Genomic DNA, 21,944 nt, shown 5'->3' with positions numbered 1-21,944 from the left:
CCTCGATCTACATAAAAAATCAGAATAAAATGAACAATCTCTCGAGGAACGAATTAGTTGAGACTCAAACACTCCATAAGCTGGTGATATTGGAATGTTACTACTAATAAATGGAAAGTTAACAATCGGAAAGTCAAAGTCATCACGTTTATCGTACAATTTAACACTAAGTTTATGGCAATTGTCAAAAATCGAGACGCAGATCCAAGAAGGAAGCGTAATTGTCACTGTCAGTAGTGTTTTTTAATTTCGAGCTCATCAGGATTTATGAATTCTACATAATCACTAAATTTTGGATTATTCAGTGATAGAACATCATCGATATATCGATAAGTGAAATTAAAATGTCTGACTAATCGTTTATTTGATTTAACGAGTGCCTGTATGTAATCGGCTTCGTAGGAATAGAGAAACAAATCAGCAAGCAAAGGTGCACATGGGGATACCTACCACTTGCTGATAAATTTCCCCTCCAAATTCAACAAAAATATTATCAATTAAAAAATCCAACATCTGAATTATCTTGTTGGCGGTGAATTTATTTTTGAAATCGCAATGGTTCTTAACAAAATATGTGGAATTGTAATTAACAACTAAATATTGATATCTAACATTTCCCGATTTAGATGAAAAGACACTGTGTGAATAATGTCTTTTAACCGAGCTTTTAATTTACTATGGGGAATTTTAGTGTACAAAGTAGAAAAGTCAAACGTTTGTATCGATGAGATTGAAGCAAGTGATCTAGATTGTAAACCATCAAGTAATTCTTTGGATTTTTTTAATATCCACATTTGATTAAAACCACTGCGAGAGTATATTTTGTCACAGTATTTTTGAAAATACCCTCTTTCACTGTCACTTTGAAAGTGGTTTTGTGGAACAACGGGATGAACCTGCTATAAAACGTTGCTTGTAGGGATTTTTTTTATGTAGTTTAGGTATCCAATATAACAAGGGCAGATCTGTATAGGTATCTCCACGTACATGGCGTACCAAATGAAGTGAGTACAGATCTGTGATTGGATATAATTTCATCCTTACTTATAAACATACTAAACGGGACGTCGGACACCCTGCTTTTATCTTTAACAATATCGAGGAGTAAATCCGAGTAATCAGCGCAAGGTAGACAATCTGTGCATCCGCTGGATACTCGCCGATTACAATCGATGTTCGCAGCGTTTAATAAACGCGGGCACACAGATTACAATCAGTCCCGATAGTGATAAATGCACCCAACACGTACATAAGAAAAGACGAGATACATACAGACAATCCCGAGTTTTACACTTTGCAAACAAATTTTAAGTCGAAATTCCTCCCCAGATATTTCCCAGTTTTCGGTATGGATGCAGTGAAAGAGCAAACTCATTAATGCCTGCTTTCACCGAAGTGAAATCAAGAAAAAAACGTATGAGGAACGTGTATACACAGCAACCTAACAGTTATAACTTAATATGTGTACAGTTTTCAAGGGAGATAATAAAGCCGATAATTAGGTCAATGATTTAAAATACCAAATATGAAACTATAATTACATTTTTTTATTCACCAAATTACCCTAAAAATAATATTTAATATTATACAAATATTTTTGTATCATCATCTTTTCGAAGCGCTGAATATTCACAGAATGACCTAGTTTTGCCTTCAGCTGTTATTTACAAGCGTGAACAGTTTTAGTCTTTCTTACAGAGCGAGACTGACCCCGTTATTTTTATCTCGCCAAGAACCTTTATTAACGTCTATTGATTTTCAACCATTTCCGATAATTATTGCCGGAGTTATTGCCCTTGATTACTTGGGAAATCTTGTAGACGCGCTAGAGGATTAGGTTAATATAAATTAATGGGGAATGCTCGCGGGTTCACTAGTCCGTCGCTATAAAAAAAAATCTATAAATATGGGTATCTTATGACTCAGCAGGTATAGTGGCCGGTTGTTATTAATTCGTATAAGCCCCAAATCCCTACAGTTCTGCCCCGACTGGACTAATGAAGACGGAATAGCCGTACGGGCACGATGGAAGTTAAGTGTGTGTGCGGGGAGGGAGGCTTAAATGCCCGACAGATTTGGGTCACGGTTTTGTCATAGTGAAACTATACGCGAAGTTTCACCACTCTCACTCAATTAGAATCAAAGTTATCGTGTCCCATCACAACAATCAAATTGATTCTCTCTGATATATAAAATCAGTATCGAGTCATGGAACAGTAGTTTCAAAACTTCCGATTCAAACGACTATATTGCAGTCAATATTAATGCTAGAGTCATATAACTTTGCACTAATGGGTAAAGGTAATAGAATCTGATCATTAAATTTTAAGTAATGGTCATGTAATGAGTAATGGAAGATTTTAAAAGTAATTAATTACATTCCAAAAATCATGTAATGGTCAATTACATTTAATGGTGCACTCTTTGAATGACATTTAGTAATTTGAACATAATCAAATAACACACTTTTATGGAATAACAATTACTATGGTTATTTCACCGCGACGTTAAAAGGAGATTTGACAAGTCGTTATCAAGCATATACACAAATAAATAAAAATGTGCTTTTAGAAGGTTATAAAAGGCCACATTCATATGCACATGCTCTCACTTTCTATATCCTGTTGTGATATTACTTTGAATGGTGTAACCCAGCTGTGTTGGACAAGAATTGGTGTTGTGATTTAGAAGACAGAAATCAGAAGTTTACATAGCTTGATCAGACTATCAGACCAGTGGTTGATAAGTACCCTTATATATATAGCCGACTAGCTAGTTGTCCTGGGCTGTACATGCAAGGGGTCACCCCTTGGCCCATCAAGCCTTACTCTGGCCATCACTGGTTAGGTGGGTGAAGCCGTTGGGTTAGACCTGATCTAAGTGTCAGATAAACACCCGATTTTACAATAAAAGTTTAAGAATGTACAAGAAATAAAATTGTTTTATGCTATTACAATGTGTTTTTTTATTATATATTTTTGGCGGATAAATATTCAAGTTGGCGGGAAAAAAATATCATTGTTTAACATAAAATTTTTAATCCATTTTGGCGGAAAAAAATTGAAAGCCAGTGTGAGCCCTGGCTATAGGTGTTACTTGTCGACCCCATCTTGCGAGGTTGCCATTGTCCTTCACAAGTATAAATGCAATTTTGACTTCTAACTTCCCTATATATAGACTCTACAAAGAATTAGTACAGCCATTTGCTTATCCCCACTTTGACCACAAATGGAAACGGGTTTCTATAGGTCTTCACAAGTACAACCACTTATATATATCCCACAAGGCATTGGTACAGCCATGCTGATTTAGTTCCCCTTTGACCACATGTGCAACTTCTGTCAATGTATACCGTCCCAGACATTTTCCACAATTGTTGTTATTTTGCCCCAAAACTTGACTGGATGATTGGTTAGGCCTCAACTAAGAAATACAAACAGTTTGCAAAAAAAAAAAAAATCATCGGTTGCCATGGAAATGGCGGCCTTCTTGGATTTGGGGAATATCTCACTAAATTTGCTAAGGCTCTGCACTGAAATATCGTAGAAGAAAAATTCCACTTTTGAGATGTAGACATATTTGTCTATCTTCCCACAGAGCAGATTTTGTTCATTTTGAGTTTATATCATGAAATGGGTGTTTTTCCGATTAATTTCAGAAAAAACCGATATTTGGTCAAAATGCGTCGCCCTATAAAGGTTGAACTAATTACTATTTTTGGAATCGCTTCTGTGGGAATGAAGGACATAGTCCACTGGGTGTATATTCTAAATTTCATCCAATTCTGATCATCCACAACTGAGGAGTTGCAATATGAAGTGGGGAGATCATGATCAAAACAAGAAATTGAGAAAACAAGGCGTAAAGTTTTATTTACCTAGAATGTCACTGTCAGTGTCCATATCTGGAATAAGTCCACTTTTTATGAATCGGGACTTGGAAGATCGCTATCCGTGTCTGGAACCCCAGTTAGGCCTGCTCCATAGAGCTCACCCTCCCTTGCTCGTTGCTGCTGCTTGATGGCAAGTTCACGAACCTTTCGTCGTCGTTTGTGTTCTTCCGTACACTTTTTTTCAGCTTTCTGAATGCGGTGCTGATTAAATGCAATCAATGCAAGCTCTGCAATGTGGCTTGGACGGACACCGAGGTTTGCAAGCGTGTCCTGAACGAAACCAGCCCCCTGGTTGCTGTACCCAACTGCCGAAGCCACTGCCGTTTCCAGTCTCCTCCGTCCCACGTGTACAGTTTTCGAACACCTTTGCCAGATAAGGGAGTGGAGTCCTTCATTCGGATTTTGGGTCTTCCCCTTCTCGCACATACGAAGAAAGTGAGGCTCGGCCGTGCGCAAATAGATTGGCTTCATGGCAAGGGCCACTTTCTTCGTAAGGTATGTCTGCATACCGTCTTTGTGAGGTGGGGGCGTTTCCCCCTCTGCCACTGCCCGTTGGTAAAAACATCTGGATTCGGCACCAACAGGGCAGTGATTGTGGTGCGGTTCCTCATCTGTGGAGGTGCAGTGCAGCAACACAGACAGGATTTCTTTCCGCATTCCATCCGCATCGTCCAAGTGTCACCGAATTGCACGTGTATAGAACACATGGAGTCTGTCTATCTCTGCCGGCACCATGATCACCAAGCTTCTGGGTCTGAGCCAGTTTCCTGAGAGCAGTTCCCAGCCGTTTGCTGACGTGGTTTACACACTCTTCCTTCGCGATAGGATGGTCGTCGCCGAAGATCTTCTTGGTGACAGCATTGTACGCTTTACTGTCGCCATCGCTAAGAAAAGTGGTGTACCTGACACCGTTCACCAACTGTCCTGATGCGTCGACCGTATCGTCCCACATCTTGCATGCTGCGGCTTGCTCCATTAAAGCAGCCGAGCCTTCGTGGTTTTCACATTCATCGATGTGCGTTTTCATCCATTCCTTGTCGGCATCAGTGATGCTGCACTACCACTTCCTGTTTTAGGAACCCCCCCCCCCTGTTGTGTAGGGTGAACAGCTAATGTCAGATAAAATGAATAAAATCTTAAGAAACATTAAAATGTTTATTTTTCTTTATTTTATAATGAGTCATGGTGGTTGCCTTTCATAATATGAGCACACTTCGATTTAATTTGAGCCTCACTTCTATGAGTAAATATTTGATTTGTTTGCTTCAAATGGCGTATCATTTGAAATGAGGGGTAAACTCCCTTTCGGAGAAGATCCCCAAACTCTTGGATCATTATTTGTCCATTTGTCTTTATTTTATGAGTCATGATGGTTGCCTTTCATAATATGAGCACACTTTGATTTAATTTGAGCCTTACCTCTATGAGTAAATATTTGATTTGTTTGCTTCAAATGGCGTATCATTTGAAATGAGGGATATACTCCCTTTCGGAGAAGATCCCCAAACTCTTGGATCATTATTTGTCCATTTGTTTATTTTTCTGCTGTCCTTATACAGACTGAAAATAAAAAAGATAGGTTGCCAGGCAACGAAACATACTCCCACAGCAGCTAAATTGTCCGGGCAGTCAACAAGAGTTGTCGCATATTTTTACATTACATGATGGTTGTCTTTCATAATATGAGCACACTTTGATTTAATTTGAGCCTCACTTCTATGAGTAAATATTTGATTTGTTTGCTTCAAATGGCGTATCATTTGAAATGAGGGATAAACTCCCTTTCGGAGAAGATCCCCAAACTCTTGGATCATTATTTGTCCATTTGTTTATTTTTCTGCTGTCCTTACAGACTGAAAATAAAAAAAGATAGGTTGCCAGGCAACGAAACATACTTCCACAGCAGCTAAATTGTCCGGGCATTCAACAAGAGTTGTCGCATATTTTTACATTATTCGATAATGAAACATTTATAATACACTAAAATCTGATTAAGAGCAACAGCTCATGAAGTAATTATCAGAAAACCATTAGAATTTGTTTGGTTTTTATAAAGTTCTGCCCCATGCTAACGTTTTGTATACAAAACTTTTAATATCATGGATTTTGCTGTTCAAGTCCTAAAAATACATAGAAAATCAATATACTTGTTCCGTCTCAAGATCTTAAACTCTGTGTATCAATCTGAAGCCAATCGGATAATAACTTTAGCCTTTAGAGTCACAAAGTGATCAAGGGCAATAACGGAGGCCTAACTGCAGGTTAATTTTAACTAAGTCTAAGTTACAATCGATCTTCATGAAACGCATAAAATTTCATTTTGATTTTAGTTAAAGTCTATTTTAGTGATTTTAGCTTTAAAAGTTTTTGTAGACCTGTAGTGTACGTAACTCAGTAGGCCTACTAGGCCCTAGAGAGCTAGAGCTACTGACTACTGTTATAACCGTAGGAGGGTAGACGAGTTTACGTCATCATGTGTATAAAAAGCATTGTTGCCACATCTTACATGCATATTCATTTGATAACAGTGAACAAAGGTGTAAATAATTTACTTGCCCTGCTTCGTCTCCGTGATATAATCACTTGGAAGGAAGTGCGAGTGACATACAACGCTTGTTGATGTTGGTTGCCACACACGGAACCTTGTAGTGCTGCTGTTCCTCTTTATAGCAGTCAGCCATAATTTTCGTATTTGTTGATCTCTAGGAAAAATCACACCACCACGGTTCGAACACCTAGGAACACAACAACAGGTAGACGGCATAACATACACTTAGTTAATTAAAAAGTAAGCGTACGTAAATAAGCATCATAATATGTAGGCTAAACGACACCTAGCGAGGGAGATAACTGACGGAGATCCCCCATTGTGTTACATTTTAATAAAAATAATAATATTAATAGGCCTACTAGATTATTGAAAAATGTTTAGTAAATAATTATAGTTTTCCATAATTAATGATGATATTAATAAGCCTACCTGATTGTAGTTTTACATAATTTACTAATTATATTAATATCTAAAATTGATCCATTTTATTGAGTTTCATAATCAAAATGATAATATTATTTGATAGGTCTATATAATCTAGACTAATTGATTATTGATGAAATGTTTGGTAAATAATTATAGTATTATGGTTTTACTAATTCGATTAATATCTAAAATTAACTAATTTATGGGACATACATGTTTGTCATTCGGTTCCAAGACAACTGTCAAGTCAAATCCATACATAAATGTCAAAATAACAAGTGTTTTGTAAAAAGAAAATCGCGTGAAATAGCATCCATCGAAGGATTACCCGCCTTCCACCCCCTACAGCTGAAATGGCACGCGAGTTTGTCCAATCAGACTCGACAAAACCAATCACGTGATGTCCACAATGCGCGCCATAGGGGAATACCATTTTTCTATGAATGGAATCGCCTGTGAAGTTTTCGCTGTAAGAACTGAGCTTGGCAACCACACTTCTGCGGCATATTCTTCAATGAAAACAGTTTTTATTACCGACGACACATATATCATTATAATCTACGATATTTCATAAAGGTACTCACCGTTTTAAAAATCCAGCCGCAACTTTTGAGTTTTAGAAAAATTTGACTTCAATCTTTTAAAACATTTGTATCTCAAAAACTATACCCGCCATTTTGATCGCAGATGCCGCGGAACCTTGCGGGGGGCTTCCTGATGATTTGTTGAAAGTTTCAATGACGTACGTGAAGAACTTACGGAGCTATGAAAATCCCCAGCGAGATGCCGATTAAAAACCCGGGCGTGCCGTTAACGTGGGTACTTTTTAACTGGTGTTTTGAGTGCATTATCAATAAAAAACAAAAACGAAACTTATATCACTAGAAAGGTAATTTAAGTGGTGTTTTATTCATATAGGTTAAAATATGTTGGCACAAATTGTGAGGGTTTTTTTTTATCGGATATTTGTTCTTGGCACTCTCTGTTTGCCCAACCGGGTTTATATTGTAATATACTAGACTTTTTAAAAGAGACATGTTTTTATAATAAATTTTAAGTGTATATTTATCATTTCATTTTTGTATTTTAAATATTAATATGCATAAAAGGTTTATTTCATTTTTAATTTTATTTACTGTGATATTGTTTTTATTTATGCATATATTATTTTTTCTGTGATATTTATTTAACTTGTCTCACACGAATCACCATATGTTTGGCGCAATATAGCCAGGTGGGTGCTGACGTGCCATAAAACCACATTTCATTTCATTTCATTTCTTGGCACTCTGTGCGCGAGGAGTGTAGGACACAGTCAATACGCTGACTGAGTGTGGTAATGCTAGTAAATATGTCCATATTGCCAAGAATCTCTATCCATAACATCACGAATCCCAGTAGTATGTGATCAAAAGTTTTTTTCCTGGATTACGGTGTACGAGAACTTACTAAAATTCCCGATAGATCGGGACTACTGGTTCCAAGGGTTAAATTGTATGAGTTTTGTAAACATTTCATCAATTAAAGTATCATCTTTTTTGACAATAATGACCTCATATCTGTCTGAGTCCAAATGATATGATGACATACCTTTCTGTTAGCAATAGCCAGTTGATGTTGAATCTGATAATAATAGTCATGAGAAGATTTTAATGTTAACTGGTCATTGCCAAGAGTAATGTATGGCACAGTCACAGGATCAATGGGTTTTTTTCATAAGCAGTTAACGGACACTTTACTTCTAGAATGGTATGGTCATCTATGATACCATCCGGGGTAGCGGCTAAAAATGGATAATCAGTTGACACAAACAAACCACATTCTCTTGTTTTACTTTCTCATTCTTTTATTGTAACTGATTCAAATTTTATCCCATGGTTAAATGTTGGAGCATTTATTTTGTAAAAGAATTTGAAAGTTTAACTGTATCTGGTCTGTCAGTTAACTTGCAGATTTAACTTGCAGATTTTACCAAAATTACTGGAAGTTAAACGGATTGTTCTCTCAGTCTGCCACAGAATACTCTTGCTCTGATCCTGTTTTTTTTCCAGTCTGTCACAATCTTTGTATAAATAATTCTGCGAGTGGCTTGCTGGTATATCGGTTGTCGTGTTCAAGTGCATTTGGATTGGCGGGGGCATATAAATGTGTTAATGGCATCTTAGGGTCATTTAGCATAAGCTCATTATTGGTTAAAGCCAGACCACGCACATAGCCATTATTTTCTCTTTGGTTAGTTTGGCGAGGGTCTTTTCTTATGTCATTGTTAGCATTTGCTATGTAAAGGGGTAAATCCTGCGCATTGGTGAACATGTTTTTCTTTTTACATGATGAAAAGACTGTAATTCTTGGGTGTAGGTTGATTTTGTAAACACAGATTTGTTGTCACTATATTTTCCAAGAGCGTATAAAAGTGCACATACATGCTTACAGCACATTCACACTGGGCTTCAATGACACCCCCATTGATATCTGTGCTTATGTCAACAACATAGCTGACAATCTTTTTCATCTCTGCACAGCAATCAGACCTGTAAAAATACATTTTTTTGTAGGAAGAAATGCCCAACGTATATACTTCAAGAATTTGGCATCTACAAGTCGATGCCCTTTTGGGTCTCCAATTTTATCAAACTCTTTTAGGTACAAATTTGACAATTCGAAAGCAATTCCATGTTCGTTTCACTGTTTATGTCCCTGTAAAAATCTGGGGCTGGTAGATCTATTTTGTATTCTGGCTGCATATCATGAACTGTGTCGAAATTAAAATTTCTGTCGTTAGACTGAAGCCTGAAAAAACAAGTAATACATTCTTACTTGACAAACGAAAGATAAAAAATTTAAACATACAACTAGCAACATTATTGTTTGGGACTGTCAGTCAAACAAAGGCTTACTATACTTATAGTAAAAACTTATGTAGTAACAGTGTGAGTTATTAATATTAAATATCCCCAGAAAAAATAGGGGCAAGGAATAAAGTACAAAATGTTTTATCGAAGTACAGTATAACTGGAATGTATCGAAACCGGCCATAGCCTGTCATAGTAAAAATAGGTCGCATTGGGTGTAAGAATATTGTGCCATCTATGTTGTCGTCTACAGTCTATGGTGGCTGAAAGCGTCCATTTAGATCGGCGGGTTTCTAGACACAATGCGAGAGTCGCCGTTAAGCCAACACGACGAAAAAGGCGCCGATCGGCGACTTTTTCGTCGTACTAGCTTAACGGCGACCTACGACTTTCACAACACGAGAGTCGCCTCGGAAGTTTACAGTTGGTTACATGCGCAATGGCTACATTTTACGCACACAGATCACCAAATATTTCTACGCCGTCACCCGCTAATGTAGGGCGAAAGTTAATGTTAGTCTTTCTCTCCTTTTCCCCCTTTTGCATGGCGATTTTTGGTGTAGAATCGAAGAAAGGGGTTTGAAAATACATTTTCTGCCAGGTTTTGGTGAATATTCATGATTTTGAGAGGTCGGTTAGGTTGAAATGTAGGGCCGAAAATTGCATGTTTACTTGTCTCTACTTCCAGCTTGTGTATTTCAAGTCTTTCATGGTGTACCTCATACATGCTTTTGTGCAAGAGTTTGCCACATGTTGCTCCATCTGTGGCAGAAAGCGTTCTACCCAACGAAAATTTGGGAAAAAGTTAAGAGCCGGTCTTAAGATACGAGAATTAACATTAAATCAATGGGGAAATATTTAGTGATATAAAGACGTGTACATTTGTGGCTGCATTTCATTGAATGTTTTGTTTAGTTAGGAATAAACTACTATACCTATAATATAAAAAATGACCCATTAAATTAGATATCAGATCTTGCTCGACCATTCAAGAAATCGTGGTATTTATCCCAGCATCAAACAGAAAATATACTATTCAAAAAAAGTAGGGGATATTTGATTTTTAAGTGTTATTAAAGTCACCTAATGAAACTGACGAAGAAACAAATGACAAAATGAAATGAAGTTCACATTCATCGATTTATTCCAAATGATCGTTAGACTATGTAAGGCACAGACTGACCATTATAAGGGTAAAATGATACCCGGGGTCAAACAGCAAAGTTACCACAGCATCACAACCAAGTCAGTAACGGGTAAATCCTCCTCTGTTTGCCAAACAAGCATTGATCCGACGTGGCATACTCCTAATGAGACGTCTAAGGTCATTTTGGTCCAGATTGTCCCATTCCTGTTGCAACGCAGCAGCAAGTTCTTGGACATTGGCAGGACGTTGTTGACGTTGACGTAACCTCTGTCCAAGCATGTCCCAGACATGCTCGATGGGGGAGAGGTCGGGACTCAGTGCTGGCCAAGGTAATGTGGTGATGTTCTGTTGTTGGAGGTAACCTGTAACAATCCTGGCCCTGTGACATCTTGCGTTGTCATCCTGGAAGATGAAACGGCGGCCATGACGTCGTGCGAACGGAACAACATGGACTGCCAAGATGTTGTCCCGGTAGTACTGGCCTGTAACACGCCCTGCAACAACATGTAAAGCCGTTCTTCCAGCAACAGTGATGCCTCCCCACACCATAACAGAACCACCCCCAAATCGATCATGTCTGATGACGTTAACGTCTTGGAAGCGCTCGTTTCGACGACGCCACATCACATTGCTCCTGTGTCGATTATCCCAGTGTTGACGATCCCTACACCAACGACGTCTTGCCTGAATGTGATGATCTCTCAAACAAGGGATCACGCGAGGACGTCGGGCGCGAAGGTGACCCCTATGCAGTCTATTCCTAATCGTCTGGCCACTCACTCTCACACCAGTGTCTGTTTGAAGACGAGCGCTGATCTGATTTGCTGTGATGACACGATTTCTCAAGGCCAAGGTACGGATAAATCGATCCTGGGCTTGAGTTGTCGACCTGAGCGTGGTCTGTCCTGTACAGATTGTGTATCACGGTATCTGGACCATAGCCTGCTTATGACAGACTGAGAAACATTCATCGTCCGCGCCACAACCGCCTGTGTTGTGCCGATCTGTAGCATGCCAAGGGCACGTAACCTTTCATTTTGGGTAAGCCGACGCATATCAAAATTTGTTTTCTGGTCACTAAAACAATTAAACTGATGTTTCCACCCTGGCATTCAATGCCACAATGACTGTAACATTCAAAGTCAGAGTCGTGCAAATCTTGGGTTGGACCCCCATGATGATCCCAAGCATCACATGCATTCCATGCGGTAACTATTGGTGCGTTTGGGCGTCACATGTAACTGGAAATGTTTCTTCTGTTAGGTTCTATAGTGACTTTTTTCGTAGTCATTTGCATATTTTAGTATTATGCCCCCAAAATCAAATATCCCCTACTTTTTTTGCATAGTATATGTTATCTTATCGTCGGATTCCAAATCAGCTAACAATAAGCATTCATTAATCTGAAAATTGTTTTGCTTTTTGTGGATGCTTTCAGATATAGATGGAAACAAAATACAGGACAAAATATGTTGATCTGCTATGAAAATAAGATTATAACATAAACCTTCACATAAACAAGGTAAAGCAGTGCTCCAATCCAGTTTGAAATTGTTGATTGCCACAATCCTAAAAGAGTTACCGTTGTTATTGCGCTCTTTACATCTTCGTCTGGGATTGTCTCGATTGCTCTTCAGTCAATATTACTGGCAACCCAATGGTAAGTTTGTAGATATCCTCCTCCATTACTGGTGTTCCTGGGCCATCGTTTAGTATACCCCATGCTTCAAATTTACCCACCTTGTTGAGCTGTCCACTCATTAGCAAACTAATGTGTCGCAAATACTGTTATTATTGCGCTCTTCACATCTTCATCTGGGATTGTAGCGATTGCCTATTATTACTGGCAACCTCATGGTAAGTTTGTAGATATCCTCTTCCATTACTGGTATTCTTGGGCCATCGTTTAGTATACTCCATGCTGCAAATTTACCCACCTGATTGAGCTGCCCACTCACTAGCAAACTAATGTGTCGCAAATACCGTTGTTATTGCGCTCTTCACCACTGGGTTTGTAACGATTGCCTATTATTACTGGCAACCTCGTGGTAAGGTTGTAGATATCCTCCTCCATTACTGGTATTCCTGGGCCATCATTTAGTATACTCCATGCTGCAAATTTATCTATCTGGGTGAACTGTCCACTCTCTAGCAAACTAATGTCGTGTTGAAAATACCGTTGTTATTGCGCTCTTCACATCTTCATCTGGGATTGTCTCGATTGCCTCTTCAGTCAATATTACTGGCAACCCCATGTTAAGTTTGTAGATATCTTCTTCCATTACAGGGACATTGTTTAGTATACTCCATGCTACAAATTTTCCCGCCTGGATGAACTGATCACTCTCTAACAAACTAATGTCGTGTGTTTTCCCTCAAAACATCTGTTTATTACATCATTTAAAAGCTCTCTGTAATATAAACGTTATAATACGAAATTATCTCTGGTATTTTTGGATTTCATGTAAATGGTGGATAGGCATGAGCTAGTATATTGAAGGTGTAACAAAGGTTTAGACCATGGTTTATATACATACGCATTCTGATTTTTTATCGAACGTTTTTAGAAAGAGTAATTCGTAAAAATGTGAGACGTTTTTCATTTTCCTTTGTCAGTTCTAGTACCTACTGCTGCAAGGATACATTCAAATGATTTATTCTACTGTTTTCCTCTATTGCCTCTGTGTTTTTGTCTACTTTCCCTTCAAGTTCTATCAGCAATTTCAAGATTTTATCCATAGCTGCTGGCTCCTCATCCATACTTAATTTACTTAGACTGCTGGACAAATAGTACTTCTATTTCCTCGGCCTCAACTTCTTTTTTCTCAACTTTCTCTATCTTCTCGTGGCCACTCTTCTGTTTTCTTCACTCATACACTGTAAATAGAAAATATGTACATGAACAGTGTTATGTTTTTGCCTTTTTATACGCCCACATTGAAATGTGGTCGTATATTGTCGTCGCCCCCGTCCGTCCGTCCGTCATGCTTCCCTGAGGAACCTCCATTTCCTGAGGAAATGGGTCAGAGAATATTGATCCCAAACGTACCTTAAATGACCTATCTTCCAGCAAACTTTTAATGAAGATAGGTAAGCGACTTCGTAGGCCGAAGTTATGAAGGTCGCGCATGATACAATGTTTCCATGTAGTATCATAAGCTTTCTCCAGATCGAAAAAAAATTGCAACTAAATGCTGCTTCTGGATGAAAGCGTCCCTGAGGAACGTTTCAAATCGAACGAGATGATCAAGAGTGCTCCTTTGGGACCGAAATCCACAGTGGAGGTCAGTAATGAGATTGTTGGACTCGAGGTACCAAACAAGCCTTCGATTGATCAATCTCTCCCATGGTTTTGCAAATACAGCTAGTTAAAGCGATCGGATACAGCTGGTAGGATTCGTATTATCTTTACCCGGTTTACGGATGGGAATTATTGTGGCTTCATGCCACGGAGGGAAATTCCCACCAACCCAAATCCTGTTAAAAAGATCCAGTAAAATTAAGAGAGTGGAAAAAGGTAAATGTTTTAGAATTTCGTAGTGAATTTCATATGGACCAGTTGCAGTATCCCGAGATCGCTTTAGCGAAGCTCTGCAATGGAAAAGGTATCATTGTAGCATTCATCATTGCGTGACTTGAAATTAAGTCGCCTTTTCTCCGGTTGTTGTTTAATGCCTCTAAAGGCATCGGAGGAGGAATTGGATGATGAATTAAATGAAATTGTACTGGCCAGAGAACTAGCAGTATCAGGAAATGTTGTTAAGGTGGTATTATCAACATTTAGATGGTTAACTGATAATGCACTACTTTTACCTTCCTTTAATCCCATACCGACTTAGATGTGGTACGGGAATTGATCCTTGAGACGTAACCTTGCCATGAAGATTTCTTTGCTTGACGTATGGATCTACGAGCCTTCGCCCGGACCATTTGGTATGCCGCAATATTCTCCATGGAAGGGTAGTTCTTTAGTCGTCTCAGGATACGATCACGCTCTTTCAGAGCGGATTTGCAATCTTCGTTATACCATGGTTTATTGAAACGTTTTGGTGGAATCGTGGTTTTTGGAATCGCCTGCTCAGCCACATCTTGAAGTGAATACGGTCATGGGTTCATCTGCGTCTTCTAACTCCTTTGTATCAAAAGAGAAGAGTCACAAAGATTAAAAAAGAGCCCAATCAGCCTTATGTAACTTCCACCTCTGGGGTCTTTCGACCGGAGAGGGACCATTATTATCTATCAAGATCGGGAAATGATCACTACCACACAGATCTTCATTTACCCTCCATGTAAAATCCTGAAACAGGACCGGAGAGCAAATGGTAAGATCTGGGGAAGAAAAAGAAGCTGTGGCAGGATGTAGATAAGTAGGCGAGTCATCATTTAATAAACACAAATTATTAATGTTGATGAAGTCCGCTATTTGTTTACCCCTGTTGTTATCATCTGGACTACCCCAGAGTAAATGATGACCATTGAAATCTCCCGTAATAATATATGGGAGGCGAAGTTGTGCAACAAGGTCATCGAGATCTTTGGGATTAAGATGTAAACTTGGTGGAAGATATACAGAGCAGAGTGTGATAGGAATATGCAGCGTCACCCTAACTGCTATACAAGCCAAAATGCAACTCGAAAAGTAGAAATTAGGAAATTAACACACTGCGCTATTAGCGACCTATGATCTGTCGACTTTTCTACTTTTCGCCTAGGAAGTTGTTGTAGTCTCTGCCTTGTAGGTCACATTTGAATACGCGCAATTCCCGTTAACAAAAATGTTGGTGTGTTAGAGTCTAGTAATGATGGCGATTATTTTCGACTTTCGTGTTCTGAAGAGGCGAAAAGTAGAAATTATGAATGGTAGTTATAGGCTTCCATACAGAAGCCTTCTACGCTGGCTTTTGGTGATATATTACCGTAAACGTACTAAATATGAGGGGAATCGAGTTAGGGTAGGCTCACTGTGCACACAATAGCTTCTAAACTAGCTTTGGTGGCTCATCATCATCATCGGTGAGGCCTTTAGATAGGTCAACAACCTTTTGGCCTATCAGATTTTCTAAACAGGAATTCAATGCATTTATTAGATCTTTATTTCAGCAAATTTCTTTGGGGGGAGGGGGGGGGGGGTCTATTACAAATTATATACTTTGCATTAATATGTCTTAAAATGCTATTTTCTAATATAAAGGTAACAATTATTCTCCTGATAATTATATCGAGGTTTTTATTGGCGCTAGGAATATGTGTGCTAACTTCATTTCGAATCCGGGTGCTGGAATACGGGTGAGAGATTCCGCTCGGTTACTATAAGATTCTTTAACCTTACCCTAAAAAGGGTTTTAGAGACCTGTCAATTAAATAAGATATTCAATTTAATTTTGAACAAGAAATTGATTCACTTGAAATATCTGGGGGGTTTTACCGATGAAAACAAATAAGAATAGTCTCGTTAAACCAGACTATTATCTTTCAGAATCCTCTAATTGTCGAACTGATTGCATTATAGAGCCTAGACGTTGAATACTAACAAAATCGAGTTCTGTCCCGTTCTAATGACCTTATGGCTTTATCGCGTAAATCATTAATTTCCGTCATAGTCCGGAATTTTTTCCGTATGTAAATGACGTACGTCGTACATCCGATATAAGGTATATGTTCTACTATGCAAGGTTCTATTATGCATTTGTCTATTATGCAGAATGCAGAAGTGTAATGTGCAAAATAACTATTATACTGTATTTTGTATTATTGAAAAGTGTATTCTGTATTTTAACACCGTGACAATGGTATTGTTGAGCAATGGAAATTGTAAATTGTAAAACTAAAATACGTATTTTGAACTACTGACATTTGCAATTTTAAACCGTGAACAATGAAATAATATTGGCAACGTTATACTTCCATTGTCGTACCGTCGTATCATCGACTTGTCGTGGCGATAAGTCGATGATGCGACAAAATCAGACGATCATTCGACAGTTTGTTCTGTCGTAAGATCGCCCGATTTTATCGTAAGATCGTGTGATTTTGTCGTGCCGTCGGTATCATCGACTTATCGCTACTGTAAGTCGATGATACGACGACACGACAAAATCACACGAGTACTGTAAGTCGATGATACCGACGGCACGACAAAATCACACGATCTTACGATAGAATAAACTGTCGTATGATCGCGTGATTTTGTCGTGTCATCGACCTTATTTTGTCGTGCCGTCGTATCATCGATGATACGCCGGCACGACAAAACCCCAACCTGTCGTATCATCGACTTGTGTCGGAAGTTTCAAAAGTGCCCGTGCGCTGTAGTCTTACCCTACGTGAGGCTCTTTCTAACTGATTGTCGACCCTTTGCGTCATGGATTTAATATTAGAAGATCTTGGGCTCGCAAGCCTTGTAGATAATTTTACTTATACTATGGCAAGTAAATACTATCTTAAAAAAGAATAAAAGTTAAAATAACCCAACCGTATAGGCCTACGCCCGAATTTATTTTTTAATAGATTAAAAAGACAAGTTATAAAAGGCTTAGGTTCTTCATTGCGCATGTCATGAGTAGGCCTTTGAGGGCTATTTCCGATGGCGAAGACATTGGGATGGCTATCATTTTCTTTTATTTTGTGCAGCAAACAAGCAAATAGCCTTATTAAAATAACTTTTGTTTTGCTCAAATCTTATGATAATCCTACAACGTTAGGTCTAGTAAAATAAATTAGCATTTTAACTAACAGAAATCAGTGACATTCATTTAATCATAATAATCATATCATCATGATGATCCAGATGAAGACCCTGGTGACACTGACTAGGTTATTGCTATTGACAGTATTCATCAGAAGTGATCTGTCTTGTGCCAATTTTTTTCGTCACACATTTAAAATACAGGTATTTATTTTAATTAGAAATATGCTTGTCACTAATCAGTAGGCCTAGTCTGTGCATGTAACTGGTGTCAGCTGGTGAATAATGGGGAATACTCCGACTAGATGTATGCAAGCTGAAAATTAGTGAAAACCTAAATTGGCTAAATTTTTGACTCATATTGTCTTCATTATAAATTAAAGACAAAGTTCCAGAAGCAGAAAGTTGTATCCCACACCACGACATAGTAGTAGCATCTCATGATTTTATTGTAAATATAAAAGATTTTATGTGTTAAAGGGGAATTGAATGGGGTGTCACTGCGGCAATTTGCAGTGAAGTTATAAATAACCCCATTCGCAGTTATTAATGCGCATGCGTGACGTTACTTCCGTTTTTTGTAAACAAACACGGCAGACGTCGTGGGCTCGTGACTATGGCAAATTGTGCCGTGGAAGGTTGTTCAAATTCTTACTATAAACTGCAGAGATGGGCGAAGTCAACATGCCCTGTTCACAACAAAAGGCAGGACGAATGTGTTTGCAAAGAGCCTTTCCAATTTTTCTCGTTCCCGAGTAATAAAACACAGAAAGATTTAAGACTGAAATGGATAAAAAATGTAAACAGAAAAACTGATAATGCTAATTGGCAGCCCACAACTTATAGCAGAATATGTTCGGACCACTTTGTGGACGGAACACCAACATTAAATAATCCATATCCTACTGTCCACATGGGATATAACATGGCAGAGACAATTAACTCCAGAAAACCTCCAATACAGCGATTTACAGTGACAGAGACACCAAAATCTAAGCCAAAGACCAGTAATCAGCATCTGGAGGATATTAATCATGATCACCAATATAATTTTAGAAGTAAATGTGATTGTACTCTAGATTGTAGCTGTGAGGGTTGTCTTAAAAAAGAAAGACAGATATGTTTATTAAAAGAAAAGATTTTGTCACTTGAAGAGCAGCTTAAAGAAGAGAAAAGTTGTTTACAGCCAAAACCCATTCACAAGGTGTTAATGGAATCCGATAAAAATGTAAAACGATTTCTTGGAATGCCTAGTAAGAAGCTATTTTTGACTTTGGTTAAAGTCTTAACCCCAAAAGCCAAATACCTCAGATACTGGAAAGGGCGCCAGAGCTTGAAAGTAATGTCATCAAGAGTGAATAAAATGAACACATCATCCAAAACCAAACCTGGCCCTGCAAGGAAATTAACAATATCTCAAGAATTAATGGTTGTTTTTTTGAAGCTGCGGCTTAATCTTACAAATGAACTAATAGCAGTGATATTTAATATAAGTGCTAGTGTATGTTCACAAATCATAACGACTTACCTCAATTTCTTAGCTCATCAGTTCAAGTGTCTCATATTTCGCCCCACTATGGAAGAAGTAAAGGCAACTTTGCCTGACTGTTTCAAAGAAACTGTACCCAATGCTCGGGGAATAATAGACTGCACAGAAATGTTTATTGAAAAACCTAATAGTCATGATGTACAGGCAAGCACGTGGTCAGACTATAAGCATCATAATACCTTGAAATGCCTGATTGATATTACACCTACTGGTATAATACAGTTTATATCTCCTGCTTGGGGGGGGCCGAACAAGCGACAAGTCTGTCGTTTTAGAATCAGGATACTTAGACACCGTAGAAAGAGGAGATACCGTATTAGCTGACAGAGGATTTCCAATAGCTGAAGAACTAATGATCAGAGGAGCTTCATTATACATACCACCCGGAGCCAGAGGCATGGAGCAAATGACCAAAGATAATGTTTTAAAGACTAAAAAAGTAGCAAATCTTCGCATTCACGTAGAAAGAGCGATAAATAGGATGAAATGGTTTAGAATCCTTTCGCAGACACTTCCGATTTCTATGGCTCCTTTAATTGATGATATTTTGTCAGTTTGTGCAATAATAGTAAATTTGTATCCACCTCTTGTCAAGTGATGCACAAGCTTTGTTTTGGACCCACGGCACTTGACTCTGTGACAGACCTTATGATCTAAAGTGCATGCATTAAACCACCCAACCACCTGGCTAGTTGTTCAGATGGTATGAATACACAAGGTCCCGTATATACCAATTGCAGTACGTTAAAGATCCCTCAACCATTAAAAATGAAAATAAAGAGTTGTCTGAATTCTGAACAAATTTCATTAGCCCAGGTATGGTGCTGAAAACTAGGACACTAAACCCCATTTAATTTTTATTTCATTTGAGATAAAAGGTAACTCATTTATTGATAATGATATATTTTTTTATTTATGAATATACATGTACTATTGATGTTGTTTTATTTATGATTATTACATGTACAGTACAATTGATATGTTGATATATTATTTATTTATGATTATTACACGTACTATTAATAAATTGTTTTATATATGATTATTACATGTACAAATATCAAGATTAAAATATGAAAACATATTACTTGCTATCTTATTTTTTATGTAATACCCAAACATATAGATTGTCAAGGGAGTTAGATCTGATAATCTTGAAAATTAATGCCAATTTAACATTTATTTACAGTTTGGGCAAAACCACTCATCCTCACTGCCATCAATGTAATCAACACATTTGAAATGGTACCACAGTAAACATTTGTCACATAAAACACTATTACAATCTGAATTATCAATACTATCTTCTGAAACACATACATTTAAGCATATTTCACACAAATATATAGGCAATGGGGAGTGTTTGGTCTTTCTTCGCTTACATGGTGGGTTTACTTGATTAGTAATGGGTTTAGTAATTTTCATGTAATTATCGACCTGAACATCAATATTATAATCCCCCGATTTATTCAAAATAGTTGGTATAACAAATTCTGAGTAAAATTGATCACAATTACAAATTATATTCTTAAAATGCTTTTCATCAAATGGGATTCTTTCCAGAAAATGACCATGCCTAGTGTACACAAAGAAATCACACCATGGCAAATGACTGATTCCCATCTGCCACTGGATTTGAGAGTAGTATTTATGGGTTTTCTTCAGTGAGCATAATTCTCCTATGTTTACCAAGTATGGCAGATTTGATTCCGATGGACAAGTATGTGCTATCGACATTGGACATTTAATTTCAACCAAACCATCTTGGCAACATGAGCAAGACACTATGCCATCTGGAGAAGCACCATATTGTGGTTTGTCTTGAAGAACTTTAAGTCCCACATTTAAAACACAAAAATTGCTGTGTCCGGAAGAAAGCATAAACTTAGTATAAGACATTTTAGCCTCTGACTCCATTTCTATACCATATTTCAATTGGGGTACTTTCTTGTAATCAAAAGATTCTGAATGCAGAATTTTCACCAATACTGATGTAATGTTGTCCCCCTTTTTCCCAGATTTCAAGGAATTGATCCTAGTAAACACATCATGAACAAAAGATGAGGTAATCCTACATTTTCGATGAGAAGCCCATAAGTTATTATCTGACTGACCAACTGTACTTTCTGCAATCAATTTAACATTTTCATCACTAAAACTTTCTAAAACAGACTTTATTTCTGTCTGTGATTTACAAATATATAACATATCGCATAGTGGAGGCGGGGCTGATGTACTAACATCCACATGGAAAATGTCATCTGGTGAGATATCCTTTTGACCTTGAAAAACCACAGCTTTAGGACAAACTGGCAAAAGAGCCTCTTTGATCTCTTCAAAAGAAAATGGATCTGAAGTTTCTATTGATTTCAATAAGTTTAAATGCTCAGTTTTTTGTTTACCAAATTTAGGTTTACGCCATTGAAGATTTTTGGCTAGTACTGGTTGTAACACAGTTTTATGTGATCCATATTTATTCCAAGAACAAATAGTGTCTGTGCACGCTTTATTTGTTTATCCTTGCCTCCAATAGTAATCCATCTTAAATAAAACTGCCGCAACATGGTTACAGGTTGCCCCTAATCTGAAATGATAAGAAATAATTAACATTATGATACATGTATTATTTTCAAATTATTATCATTATTGTTATTAATTATAAGAATCACAGATATTAAACAAATAGATTCTTTCATACTCGTATGGGGGGGGGGGGGTCTCAAGTCCTCTGGTTTCCTACCACTGCTAAAGACCCTTAAATTACGTGAATTATTCAATTGAAATTATACAATATGATAGTCACAAAATGACCTAGTTTGTGTCGAGTGGAGGTTAAACAACA

This window comes from Patella vulgata, chromosome 5, assembly GCF_932274485.2.
Source record: "Patella vulgata chromosome 5, xgPatVulg1.2, whole genome shotgun sequence".
Classification (NCBI taxonomy): domain Eukaryota; kingdom Metazoa; phylum Mollusca; class Gastropoda; family Patellidae; genus Patella; species Patella vulgata.
This window is presented reverse-complemented; position numbering follows the sequence as displayed.